The sequence below is a fragment of the Perca fluviatilis genome, chromosome 8, assembly GCF_010015445.1.
Source record: "Perca fluviatilis chromosome 8, GENO_Pfluv_1.0, whole genome shotgun sequence".
NCBI lineage: Eukaryota > Metazoa > Chordata > Actinopteri > Perciformes > Percidae > Perca > Perca fluviatilis.
In genome coordinates, this window is record NC_053119.1 from 18,903,491 (window position 1) to 18,916,798 (window position 13,308).

The following is a 13,308-nucleotide window of genomic DNA, read 5'->3' on the forward strand; positions in this document are numbered from 1 at the left end:
AAGACTACTTTAATAGTTGACAACTAATGGGTTCATTGATTAATTTTTGCAGCAATTCTTAGTACATAGTACAATAAGGTAAAGAAAGGTGAAGCTCTTAAATAGACACTTAGATAAAAAAAAAATAAAAATAAAAATTGAATAGATGCAGACGCAGCAAAAACTGAACCGTGCTGCCAAATAGTAATTATCAATCACACCTGTCAATCAATGGCAGACATCAAAGCCTTCTTCTGGAAGCCCTAAAATCTACACATAAATTCATTTTCAAAACCATCACCTGCAAACTTACTGTACTAGAGGACCTGGACTTAGCAATTGAGACCATAATAACTTATACACAAAGAACCAGACAGCACAGATATTGCCAAATAAGAGAAAAAGATATACTGTATACATTACTTAACATGTGCATAGATTAACATACATTACAATATATACAGTATACAGAGGAACTATATTTAGGAAAAACAATATTGGTTCTATCTTTACTGTTTTTTTTTTAAAGATTATTTTTTGGGCTTTTCCACCATAACTTGACGAGAGAGCTAGGTGAGAAAGGGGAAGACATGCAGGAAATCGTCACAGGTTGGATTTGAATCCTGGACCTCTGCGTCAAGGCATAAACCTCTTAGTATATGTGCGCCTGCTCTACCCACTAAGCCAACCCGGCCACTATCTTTACTGTTTTGTGAAAAATTGAGCTGCTCCTTGGCAATATTTTTCCAGTACCTGGATATCAAGGCACATTACCAGATACAATGATACTAAGTTCCTACTTATTTTTTACACTTCACACAGAGGGAAAATATGATTCATTTTGTTTAGAAAGTGAGGAGCGTGTTGCAGTCTGTGTGATATTCTGTACTGGCTCTCTCTGAGTCATGTAAATATTTTCTGAGCACATTCAAAGGCATCTGACCTGTGGTGCTGGCAGACGTAATCCTCTGCCCAGTTTACCCTCTGACCAGACAATCCAGGCTCAAACGCTGCATATACACAGCATTTCTCAGTGTAGCTAAACAGTTGCAGGACCTGTGGTAATTCATTCAATGCGGTTCTTTCAATGTACAAAATATCAGTAAGCAAACACATCACTGTTTATAATGAGTGACATTTGGTGCTGATTCGGTCTGGCTTCAGTTCAGCACAAACTAAAGACTGTACAAGTTCTGTTTACAAAGTTAATAGTTCAGCAGCCACCTATTTGCAACAATTATCAGATTATGATTGTTTCTATAGTTTATTTTATTAAACTCTGAACCGGGAGGTAGCATACTGTGTGTCACGTCTAAGAGTTACTAATATAGCCAGTAACAATGCTGAGTGTAGTCAGCTTAGTGTTAAAAATCCATTCCTACGTGTATTGAACACCTCTAGTCGAAACCAAAACATCTGCCAAGTCCAAACCTATATTGAGCCTGGAATTATGATATCCTTATTGGCATAATGGCATTTTATTAAAGGAAGAGATGGGCCAAATTTGAGGGGTGACTGTAAAATAAAAGATCAATTTAGACAGAGTCAACACTAGTTAAAATTTGGCACCTCATCCTAAACTGTGTGTGCGCTGCAACAGGCTTTTAGATGGATGTGGCCCAAAAGATCTTGCTTTTTATTCATATAATAAAAGAACTCAGAGAATATCACCTTTTTTATAGATAAATACCAAACATAATGAATATTTCTTGCAAGTATGTTCAAATAGTTATTACTTAATTACTTGTTTGCTATAGTACTCAAAGGTGCAGCATGTCAGAACTAATATGATTAGTTTTGTCAACAAAATCTTCCCACAAAGCACGTCAAAGTAGACACTGTTTTTCGTTTTCTTTGCATACTGTCATGCAAACAGAAAGGCTTGCTATGATGCAGAGTTAACAGAAAAGCTTGCTTTGACACAGTTGTTGACAGTAACATTTAGTTGAAAACTTATAAGGTGAAATAGGAGTGTTCATGGATATGCGTTGTGTGCGTGTAGAGGGTCTTTCTGAAAACCTCAAACATGTTTCTGAGGTTCTCTGTCCATACAGGCTGCCCGTCACCTTAGATTCTCTGTATGTGTTAGTAACTACAACTAACTCAATATGTATTACGTAATTTGTAATTGTTTGTAATGCTTTTAAATAGATTTTCAAATTTCAAATTGAGTGTGTTTAACTTAAAAACTAAAACAATGTATCCCATATGATCTTATGATCACAATAAAGATGTTGCACATTTAATGAAGGTGTGCTGCAATCTCACAGCATTGTAGATTAATCTTCAGCCTGCAGATATTTTTGTATTTTAATCAGCAGGGTTTTTCCTGGCTCAGGATGGGCCTTTGGAGACACAAAGCGGGGGGTCTGGGGGCCCTTCCCACAGGACATTTTGAGCGTCAGAGACTTCATCTGCTGCATTCTGAAACATTTTCAAGCACAAATTTATGGTGAAAACGTCTTGAATTATGTCAATGAAAATACAAAATGATGGTGGCCGGTAACAATTCAAAATATAAAATATAATGGAATATAATTCAGTAATGGAAGGGGGCTTGTGACTGCATTTGACCACAAAGTCCAGTTCATTTGATTAGTATGAACAGGGCATAATGGTAACGTTTTTCTGTGACTTACATAAGGTAACTACTATTACTCTTGTAGCTAGTTTGTAGAATACTGGACTACTTAAACTACAATACAGGAAAAACCTTGATCAGTTGCAAAGCCTATTGACACAAAAAAACAGCCTTGGGCTCCAGATTGCTCCTTGGCTCAACTCAGATCTACATGTTGCACACACTGTATGTAAACACCAGCAGCACAAATCTGGATTATGTGGTTAACAGAATTTACTAGAGACAAAATCTCTCTTTAGTGTACATTAGATAACTAAAAGTACAAACAAGCTATAATGTTCCCCAACATTGTCATTTATAATGTGTACTACTATTTTTCAGGCTGGTGAGCTGTATGTTTCCTTACCATCAGGTTTGGCATAACAATCACAGTAAATGTGGATTAAAACCAGTTACAATAGCCTCTGTTTGTGCCTCTCATGCATTACATTGTAGTCACTCACAGAGATAAGCAAAAAAAAAATCTAAAGTATACCTGGCAATATTTTACAAACAGGTACACTTTCATTAAGGTATTTTCTGTCCACTGCACAGTGTAAAATATTTCAATATGATGTATATTCTTGCTTGTTATATACAGAAATAAAACATTGTATTGTGTATGAAAATTATGAAAGTAAAGAAATAACATTAATATAGATGTATCCTTGATAAGATGCTTTAATTTTGGAGAAATGCATCAATTCCAGGCTGCCATCTTTGTTTGGACCTGCGTTTAGAGAAAGAGAGAGAGAGAGAGCAACCACTGTTGTGAATGTTCACAGCTAAGCTAAGATAACCAATGACCGACAATTTGTATATGTTTCCAAATAACTCTAAACTATAAAACAATCACTACTCATCACTTTTCTCACCATCAGCAATAGCTGAGACCTTTAATTGAACTTCCGGTAGTTCCAACTGCCCCCTCCATGCTATAGTTCTACAGAGTACACCCACAACTATTAAAAATGGGAATGGACGGCAGGACTGCAATGTGGCTATAAAGTAAAGTAGTAGTAACATAGACTGTTTAAAATGAGTAGTAGCCGTAAGATATGTCAGATATGTGTGACAGATATTTACATGTTTACATCATGTGTTTAACACTGTTCAAAATATAAGATAAAATAAAACTTCATTTCTCCAGAGATAAATTCTGTTTCAAGAAATTTGTAGCACAACTCATGTAGTAAGATGACGTAATGAGCCTCTTGTTCTCTCTTCTGCCATTCTCTCTTCTGTGAAAACCTTGAATTTTATGTAATTCATTTTTGAGAATAATGTCATAACTATATAAGATAAAACCATAATCCCCAGCAGGGCAATTGAGCATTGCGGCCTATAGCAGCACAGATAGAGACCAGAGGGCTAGATAGGAACAGGATACAGATAAGTAGAGGAAATATATACAAAAAAACTAAAAAAGTTAGACATGTTTACAGTACATTTGACCTTTGGACAAACTTACTTTCTTGTGTTAAAATGTCTGTACCTGAAGCTTACTATGGACAACAGCAATCCTGCCTCATTTACTAATATCTGCCCTTCCTGTTTGCTTAGGCAACAAAACAAATACAAATAGCACACATGATTGAATAAAACAAACAATAATTCAATTGCTGAATTTGATAACATCTGCCTGAGCAGTATTGTCACTCATTCACTACCTCTGAGAAAAGCATACCAGCTGTGCTCAGACCATGCACCACATAACTTTATTTTAGATTCTAGCTGAGATAATGTTTTCAATTATACGAATATGTCAGTCTGAATTTTGGGGAAATGTGATAAAATGATCCACAAGCAGAGACGGACTGGGGCTAAAAAACAGCCCTGGACTTTTTCTCAAATAGGCCCATCATCCGGCTATTTGCCCCTAGCTGTGCGTGACAGAGCCAGGATATGTCCTGATACTATGCCACAATACTGTAGCCTATCAGACAAGGTATTCATAGCAAGTAATATCTCAAATGATGATGGGGTTGTGTTTATTAATGAAGCCTCAGCCTTCAAATAAAAACAAAAAATTTACAATGCCATTACATCTGCATTGAAATTAAAATACAAATAATCATCATCCAGTTCATTGCACGTGTCCGCAGAGACGCCGAATGGAAAGCTGCGAAGACGTCACCGCACTTGCGCGACAACGGATTAAGATTTGCGGAGGATCTCTCTAAAGAAGACAGAGAACGAAGGAGCAAACTTTGGCCAATGATAAAAAAAAGCCCGAGAGGAGGGCAAACCAGCCTTCTTCATTGGTGGTCGCGGATTTGTCAACGGATCAGAAGTCCCTCTGCCCACCTAAGAAAGAAACGCCTGTTAACACAAGGACACCCACTGGTTTGATTTGCACTACATTCAGAGTTGAAATTGTAATGTTATAGTTTTTGTTGGACTGTTAGTAGGACTTTACAAAGGCACTTTAATTTACAAAATCGCTGCCATTTCTATTATATGTTCTTTTTTGTTGTTGTCTATTTTTAGACCGTTTAATGAACGAGGCAGCTGATTAGGAAGCTGTGCCTTTTAGTTGGCCGGAACTATAGGCCTATTCTTTTCTCTTTACCGTTTTTTTTTTTTTTTTTATATGAAGCAGTACTCGGTCCCCTTATCCAGTATTACCCTTCTAACCAATTGGTTATTGATCACTTTCTAGCTTATTCCTTGTTCGCGTTCGTTAATAACTTTGTCGTTATCTATTAGGCTATTTCTTTAAATGCCAGGGGACTAAGACAGATTTGTAAAAGGAAAGCCTTATTTTTATTTGCCAAACAACTTCGTACAGATTTTTGTTTTTTTCAAGAAAGTCATTCCACATCCGCTGATGTCAATTTTTGGAAATCTCAATGGGGTAACGATATTTGGTTCTCTCAGGGCTCAGAGAGATCTGCTGGAGTAACCACGCTTAAAACTACTTTCTCAGGTGATGTCTTACACTCAGACTGTGACTCCCTAGGACACTATGTATGTCTTATAATTAGAGTTGACAACATTTCTAGCATTGTTATTAATATTTCTGGTTACAATAACAAACTTGAGAATGATAAACTACTTGATTCAATAGAGGAAAGAATTACATTTTGGCTCACCAGATACCCAAACTCTCTTCTTTTAATTGGTGGAGACTTTAATACCACAATCTTTAAAAAAAAAATGCAAGCCAGATACCAGTTACCATTCAAGTAATTAACCAATTTTCAGAGGCCTCTGGTTTATGCCTAAATATTAATAAATGTGAGCTGTTGCCTTTAAAAGACTGTAATAAACAAACTATTTGCAACATTCCGATCAAGAAAGAAGTTACGTACTTAGGTATTATTATCTCTAAAGATCAGAAAATGAGATGTCCGTTAAATTTCTCTCCAATCATTAAAAAAACTCAGAACAAACTGAACCAGTGGTTACAAAGGGACTTATCTCTAAAAGGGAGAGTGTTGCTTACCAAGGCCGAAGGGATATCCAGGCTTACATACGCAGCTCTCTCTTTACACTTGGATAGTAAAATCTGTAAAGACATTGATAGAATGATTTTTGACTTCATCTGGAAAAATCGTATCCATTATATCAAAAAAAGTGTTGTTATGAATAAATATGAATCTGGTGGGCTAAATTTTTTGGACTTCAATACTCTAAATAATAATTAAGATTAATTGGACTAAGCATTTTCTTAAAAACCCTGTCTCGATTTGGAATTTTATTCCCCATTATATATTCTCTCGTTTTGGTGGTCTGGGCTTTATTTTAAATTGTAACTACAATGCAGACAAACTCCCTGTAAAACTGTCCACTTTTCACAAGCAGGTCCTCTTAGCTTGGTCTCTTATTTACAAGCATAATTTCTCACCTCACAGGTATCTAATTTGGAATAACAGAGATATTTTATATAAGAATAAGTCTTTATATTTTGAGAATTGGGTACGCAGTCAGATTCTGCTGGTGGACCATGCTATTTAATGTAGAGGGGCGACTTTTCTCCTATAGAGAGTTTTTATCAACATATAACATTCCAGTTACGCTGAAAGAATTCGCAATTGTATTTGACGCCATTCCATCAGGCACAATCATGCTTTTTAAGTATACTGGCAGACTTCCACCTACTTCTGTCTCCCTCCCCGATGTGGCTGAATCACCAGTTGGAAGAATCTGTTTTTCCCAACTTCCTCATAATAATAACATTCGTGCATTATTTCAGAAATAGATTGTTTCTATTCCAAATGTTACATTTTATAAGGTTTGGATGATTCCTCACAGATACCTGATAGTAAACAAGGTGAAAGAATTATCTTTCAGAATAATTCACAGATATTACCCTGCTAATCATTACATGATTAAATTTAAAAGAGACATCAACACATACTGTTCTTTTTGTGAAGACCACCCAGAAACTGTCTTGCACCTCTTTTGGCATTGCCCGCACACCAGAACATTTTGGCAAAACCTCAGCAGATTCATCATTGACCATATTTATAAAGACTTTGCCTTATTATGGAAGGATGTTATTTTTTGCTTTTATAAAAGTCATAGTAAAGATAAGATGTACTTCATTATAAATTTATTAATTCTTTTGGCAAAATTTCACATTCATAAGTGTAAATTCAGCACTAAAAAACCTAGTTTTGTACTTTTTCTCCATGAAGTTGAACATTATATTAATATGATTTCTGGCTCAAATAACAAAAAGGCTGCTATAACTGTCAACATATGGTCCTCTTTCTTTTTATAATGACCTATAAGCTTCCCCTGGCAATCTTGTTTTATATTTTGTTTTTCTTTTTATTGTTGTATGTTATGCATATTTTGGGCTGTTCACATCTGATCTGTACCCTTTATTTGCAATACAAAAAAAAAAAAAACGACCTGCCCAATCTGTTCCACGCTAGCCTCCACTGGGATAGCTAACAGCTAATTCGGCTAACCGCTAGCCGACAGCCTTCAGTCTAAATTAACGCATGCGTAGAACGGATTGTGCAGGCAGAACGGACAGCTAGATTCAGTCTAAAATAACGTTAAGTCAAACATAATGGGAAAAGCAGGCTACAGCTAAATTAAGACTTTACAGTAATAACAATAAAGACAAGTATTGAGTGATTGTATTTTAAATGAGCACAAGTAAAGTAGGACTGATGTAACAGCTGTTATATATGTTAACGTTTATTTTCAAGTTTTATTTTGAGGGTCTTTTAAAGTTTACATGCTGTCTCAGCTAGCGGTTAGCCGAATTAGCTGTTAGCTAAACTAACGTTAGCTTAACTGTGGAGGCTAACGGCAGACCGCTACAATCAGCTAGCGGTTAGCCAAATTAACCGTTAGCTAAACTAACGTTAGCTTCCCGGTGGAGGCTAACGGCAGACTGCTATAATCACCTAGCGGTCCGCCGAATTAGCTATTAGCTAAACGAACATTAGCTGGAGGCTAGCGTGGGAACAGATTGGGTAGTGTCGTAAATCCTCGTACCACAGCGCATGCGTGAACATCTTGCGCAGACACATATAGCCGACGGCCGACCGTTGACAGAAAACCCCGTCGATATGATCAGTCGTGTCCCCGAGGTCCAAAAAACTGCCACAGAACAGACCAAAAAGACGAGAGGAGACGAGACGTAATACATCTCTATAACAGCAGGCGGCGCTAATCCGTATTGTTGCCCAAGAAATGAAAACCGGCAGCTGATTGGACGAACACGTCACATGGGTTTGTTTTCTCCGGAAATTCAGAGCCAGACTGTCATGGCGGCCGTTCAGAATACGATCTCATATTGTACTAAAATAGTTCACTGCAACGTGTCTCTGAAAACATTTTAAGCGAGAAATAGGCCATGCAGTTGCTGAATCTGTCTTCATTTCAGCTCAACAAAGGTCAGTTTAAAAGATTTTCATCAGATTTTGAGAGACTGTAGTCACCTCATTCCGCTCGTCATTTCCGGCTGAGTCCCGACTTCCCTGCTGCCGACCGAACATGTCAGGTCGGCCAAAATGAACGCCAACAGCCCCCCAGACGGACGACGGCACGGGACACACCGAACAGATTTGAGTCACTGACCTCGCCAGACTGTCCCACGGCCGATAATCGGCCTGATGTGTCCCGGCCTTAAGTGTACGTGCGCCCAAAAGCCCAAATTGGCGTACGCAAAAAAAGTCTGATTTATAAAACCGTGTATAAAGTATAAATTGATTTTGTAACTCCCTTCTGCTACATAGCAGACAATATACATTAATATAGAAGCAATTATAAAAATGGTAAACAGAAATAAACTATAATCAGTGGAGCAGTGCCGAGGATGAACTAGAGTTTAAGAGTCTGATAGCTTGGGGGAAAAAGCTGCTCTGCAGTCTGGTGGTGCGGCAGCAGAAACTTCTATCTCTTCCCAGAAGGCAGCAGGGTGAATAGGCTGTGGCTGGGTGGGTACTGTCCTTTAGTATCCTTTGGGCTCTGCGTAGGCACCTCACCTACATCACTGATGTTCGGGAGATGGGTACCAATGATCTTCTGAGCAGTTTTAATCTCCCGCTGCAGAGCCCTCCAGTCCTTGGCCGTGCACATCCCATGCCAGTTTGTGATGTTTCCAGTCAGGTGATCACCACATCATCAACACATTTGCTGATGTAAGATGTCACACTGATGATGTATAATCCTCAAGGCTCTCCTGGGTGGTGACCTCATCTGTCCACACTTTGACTGTCCTTACTTATGATCAGACTTGCAGCACTTTATATTTCAATGAAAGCTTAAATGTTAACATAAAAATGTTTTTAGAATGGCATAAAATTGAGAATGTGTCTGTTGCTTTCACTCCCTCTGACTGCAGCTCAATATATCATTTGGACTGTGCAAGATATCGTAGCAATAGAGGATGGAGAAGTGAACTGTGCATCACTACACTGCATGAACTTTAGCTGAAAAATGTGTGTATGTAAAAGTAAAAATACAATTCCATAAATTATATTCCATAAATATTATTTTATTTTATTATATTATCAAAACTTTAGGAGGTGTTCTCTGTAGTGTGGTCCTGTAGCAATACATAATGATGGCAGTTGTTAAGTAGGCTATTCTGCTTAATATTACCAATATGCCTAGTAATTGCTGACAACAACTAGTCTTTGTAATCAATCTGGAATGTAAACAAAACATTTTCAAATTACACATTTCAAAGAAGACTACATGAATGAATATGAGGTGCTAGAAAAACTCTGGGCTGGGGGTGAATGATGATGATGATAACTAGGTTGCAAATAAAATCAAAAACCGAATGAAATGAACAACAATAAATACATTTGTATCAGTAATCTTGATTTAAAACAGTTACCAAAGACACAATACAGTCAGTCATTTAAATACTGCCACCTGCTGCTAGAAAGGGGGAACAGTTTGTTTGGTCCATTACGGTGGAAACCACATTAAATAATATAGTGCTAACAGTAACAACTCTGCACACACAATAAGTTCTTAGGTTAACTATTACCAACTGTATTGAACCAAACAATGCGCTCATTAAACGTGACTGGTGATGTGTACGTGGATAGGCACGATATTAAATCACTGTAATAAACTACTGTTGCTAACATATTTCTTTCGGTCCAGGTTTATATAAGCCTATTTATTTATTGATTGATTTTTTTCTTCTTCTAACGTTACTCTGGTATAACGTTAGTGCTGCATATTATGACCGTTCTAAAAGCTTGGCTTTTATTTTTATAAGCCATATTTACTATTACTTCCGGGTCACTTGGCCAACCTGTCTTTCTTTTAATGTAGATATTAAAACAAATGAAAAAAACAAAATCGGACCGTTATTTGAATTTGGTTTAGTCGTTTTTGGATTCAGAAACCAAAAACGGGAGAACGGCTCTTTCTTTGTTTTTGGTTTGAAACGAAAAACAGGTGGTTTCTCGTTATTTTGTTTTGTGGTTCAAACGAAAAAACAAACTATCAAAACGTACCGTACACGGACCGGACCGATAAGCTATTTGCTTCTGCCTGCTCCTTCTCGAACTAATCCTTTTTATATTTTTAGTTTTTAGTTTTTAGTTGTTAGATTCTGATTTTTTGTGTTTTATTTTATGTTTTTTATGTTTTGCAACATTGTTGATTTTTCGAGATGAACAAATAAACTAAACTAAACTAAACCTCTCATTAAACTGAAAGAATATACCACAGTAGTGACTTAATAGATCTACTCACCTGACTAGGAATGACCTCAGGATCAAGACATCCTGTTGAAAAATAAGCCCTTCATGATTGATAAAATATATTCAGCTCAATGTTAAGACTAGAGGTTATATACACCACACTTACCACATATATTAACACATAGCCTATGCCAGAGTCTTTGTTGAAGAGTTTCATTCCATCAGGACAAAAGCAGCCCTCGGTAGTGTAGTTCATGGTTGATTCATTAGAACTGTAATATTGAATCATCAAGAAAGAACAATTAGTTTACGTTATTTCTTTAAGATCTCCACTGTAAAACATAATTAATTTAAAACAATGTATTCTGCTCTACTTATTACTACGATGTTGTTAACAATAAACATCTATTGTCACTATCCATTAGGATTTTTGTCTCAGAAAATGCTAATGTACACAATGAACTGTAAATAAAAATACACTTGATTTTTTATTAAAATTACTTGTCTTCACAAGTTGGCTGTTCTGCAGGACCACATGGCTTGTAAACTTTGTTTGATGGGCAGTCACTTGCTGTTAGTGAAGAAAAAGACTCAATTGGGTATATTTTTAAATGCATACTGCCTACCTAGTGTATATAATAAAATATGCAGCTGCCTGTTCAATGTGTACTGGAAGCAACAAAACTAAAGGAATTAAGTTGCCCCTCTTGATGTCACTGATCCCAGCATTTACAGTAAAATAATGAGGGGTTGCTTACCGCACAACCTGGTGTGGTTCCTCCAGTGCAGACAAACCCCAGCCTGAGCACAGGCAGCAGCATAAGTCTGCAAACTTGTACAATCCACTGCTGGGTTGGAAACATGGCAGCTATCAAAAACACAACCTCGATAGAAATTGTCAGGAGAGACAAAGGGATGGCATGCTGCAAAGAGACTGTAAAAGTAAAACACAAACAAAAAAACAGATAAAAATTTTGTTTGTTGCAATATGTCAGACTTAAAGTGATGGTTCGGAGTAATTTCACCCTAGGATCCTTTGCACCATGACCTCGAGCCAAACACGCCCCCAGAAGCTTTTTTCACCTGTGTCTAACATTGGACGAGTTAGCGTAGCGTAGCGTTATCAGCTGAATAGCTTAGCGCAGGGGCTAATGGATCCGAAGTGTCTCTTAACATTACCCAACTAATAATGCCCGAAATGATACCAAACGTCTACAGTAGTACAAATAGGTTATGTATTCATAAAACGATGGATTGGAAAGTTTGTAAGTACACCAGAAGTTTATGTAAATAACACTTGCCTGCTGGCTTCTCGTCTCTGCTGCTGCTGCTGCTGTTACTACCGGGCAGTAAGAGTGCTTAGGGCCGTCTACAAATTACAACACGGAAAAGAGATGCAAAAAAAATATTTATTAATTTAATGATTAAATAAGGTAATGTCTCCAAACTTACCTCAATTATAACTTGTCTCCTGCTAGTTATACTACAGCACTTACTTTAAAAAATAAGTTAAATTAAAAAAACATCCATTTAAAATGTAGGCAATGGCATATAAGAGCCTTTTCTCCCCACTGAAGTTTCTCAGCTACCACTCTAGTAACATTTGTGTGGTCCAGGCAGCTTTGCATAAAAAATGGTTGTCATTTGCAAGGCTACTTTTACTTTTATACTTTAAGTAAATTTCCAAGCTTGTACTTTGTTACTTTTACTTGAGTAAAGAAGTTAAATCAGTACTTCTACTTTTACCAGAGTATTTTTTAACAGAAGTATCTGTACTTCTACTTGAGTACAAGAAGTGAGTACTTTTGCCATCTCTGACTGAGTGTTTGATAAGACTCATAGACATCACAACTGCACTAAGTGCAACTTGCACAATAGGTTTATCTAATCTTTATCAATACTAGTTAAGTAATTCTACATTTTTTTATTCCCAACTTGTATATATTTTACATATTTGTTCTTGTATTCTATCCTATTATTATTTAATGTATATTGTATCCTATTATTTCATGTACAGTATATTCTATATGTGTGCTGTGTGTCTGATATTTTGCTGCTGTAACACTGTAATTTCCCATTTTTGGGATCAATAAAAATCTATCCATCTATCTATCTATCTATCTATCTATCTATCTATCTATCTATCTATCTATCTATCTATCTATCTATCTATCTATCTATCTTTCTATACATCTATCTATCTAACAACAGTGCATCATGCAAACACAAGAAAAATCCTCATAACAAAACAGCTAAGGAATAAGAAAAAAAAAAATTATTTAATGTATATTGTATCCTATTATTTCATGTACAGTATATTCTATATGTGTGCTGTGTGTCTGATATTTTGCTGCTGTAACACTGTAATTTCCCATTTTTGGGATCAATAAAAATCTATCCATCTATCTATCTATCTATCTATCTATCTATCTATCTATCTATCTATCTATCTATCTATCTATCTATCTATCTATCTATCTATCTTTCTATACATCTATCTATCTAACAACAGTGCATCATGCAAACACAAGAAAAATCCTCATAACAAAACAGCTAAGGAATAAAAAAAAAAAG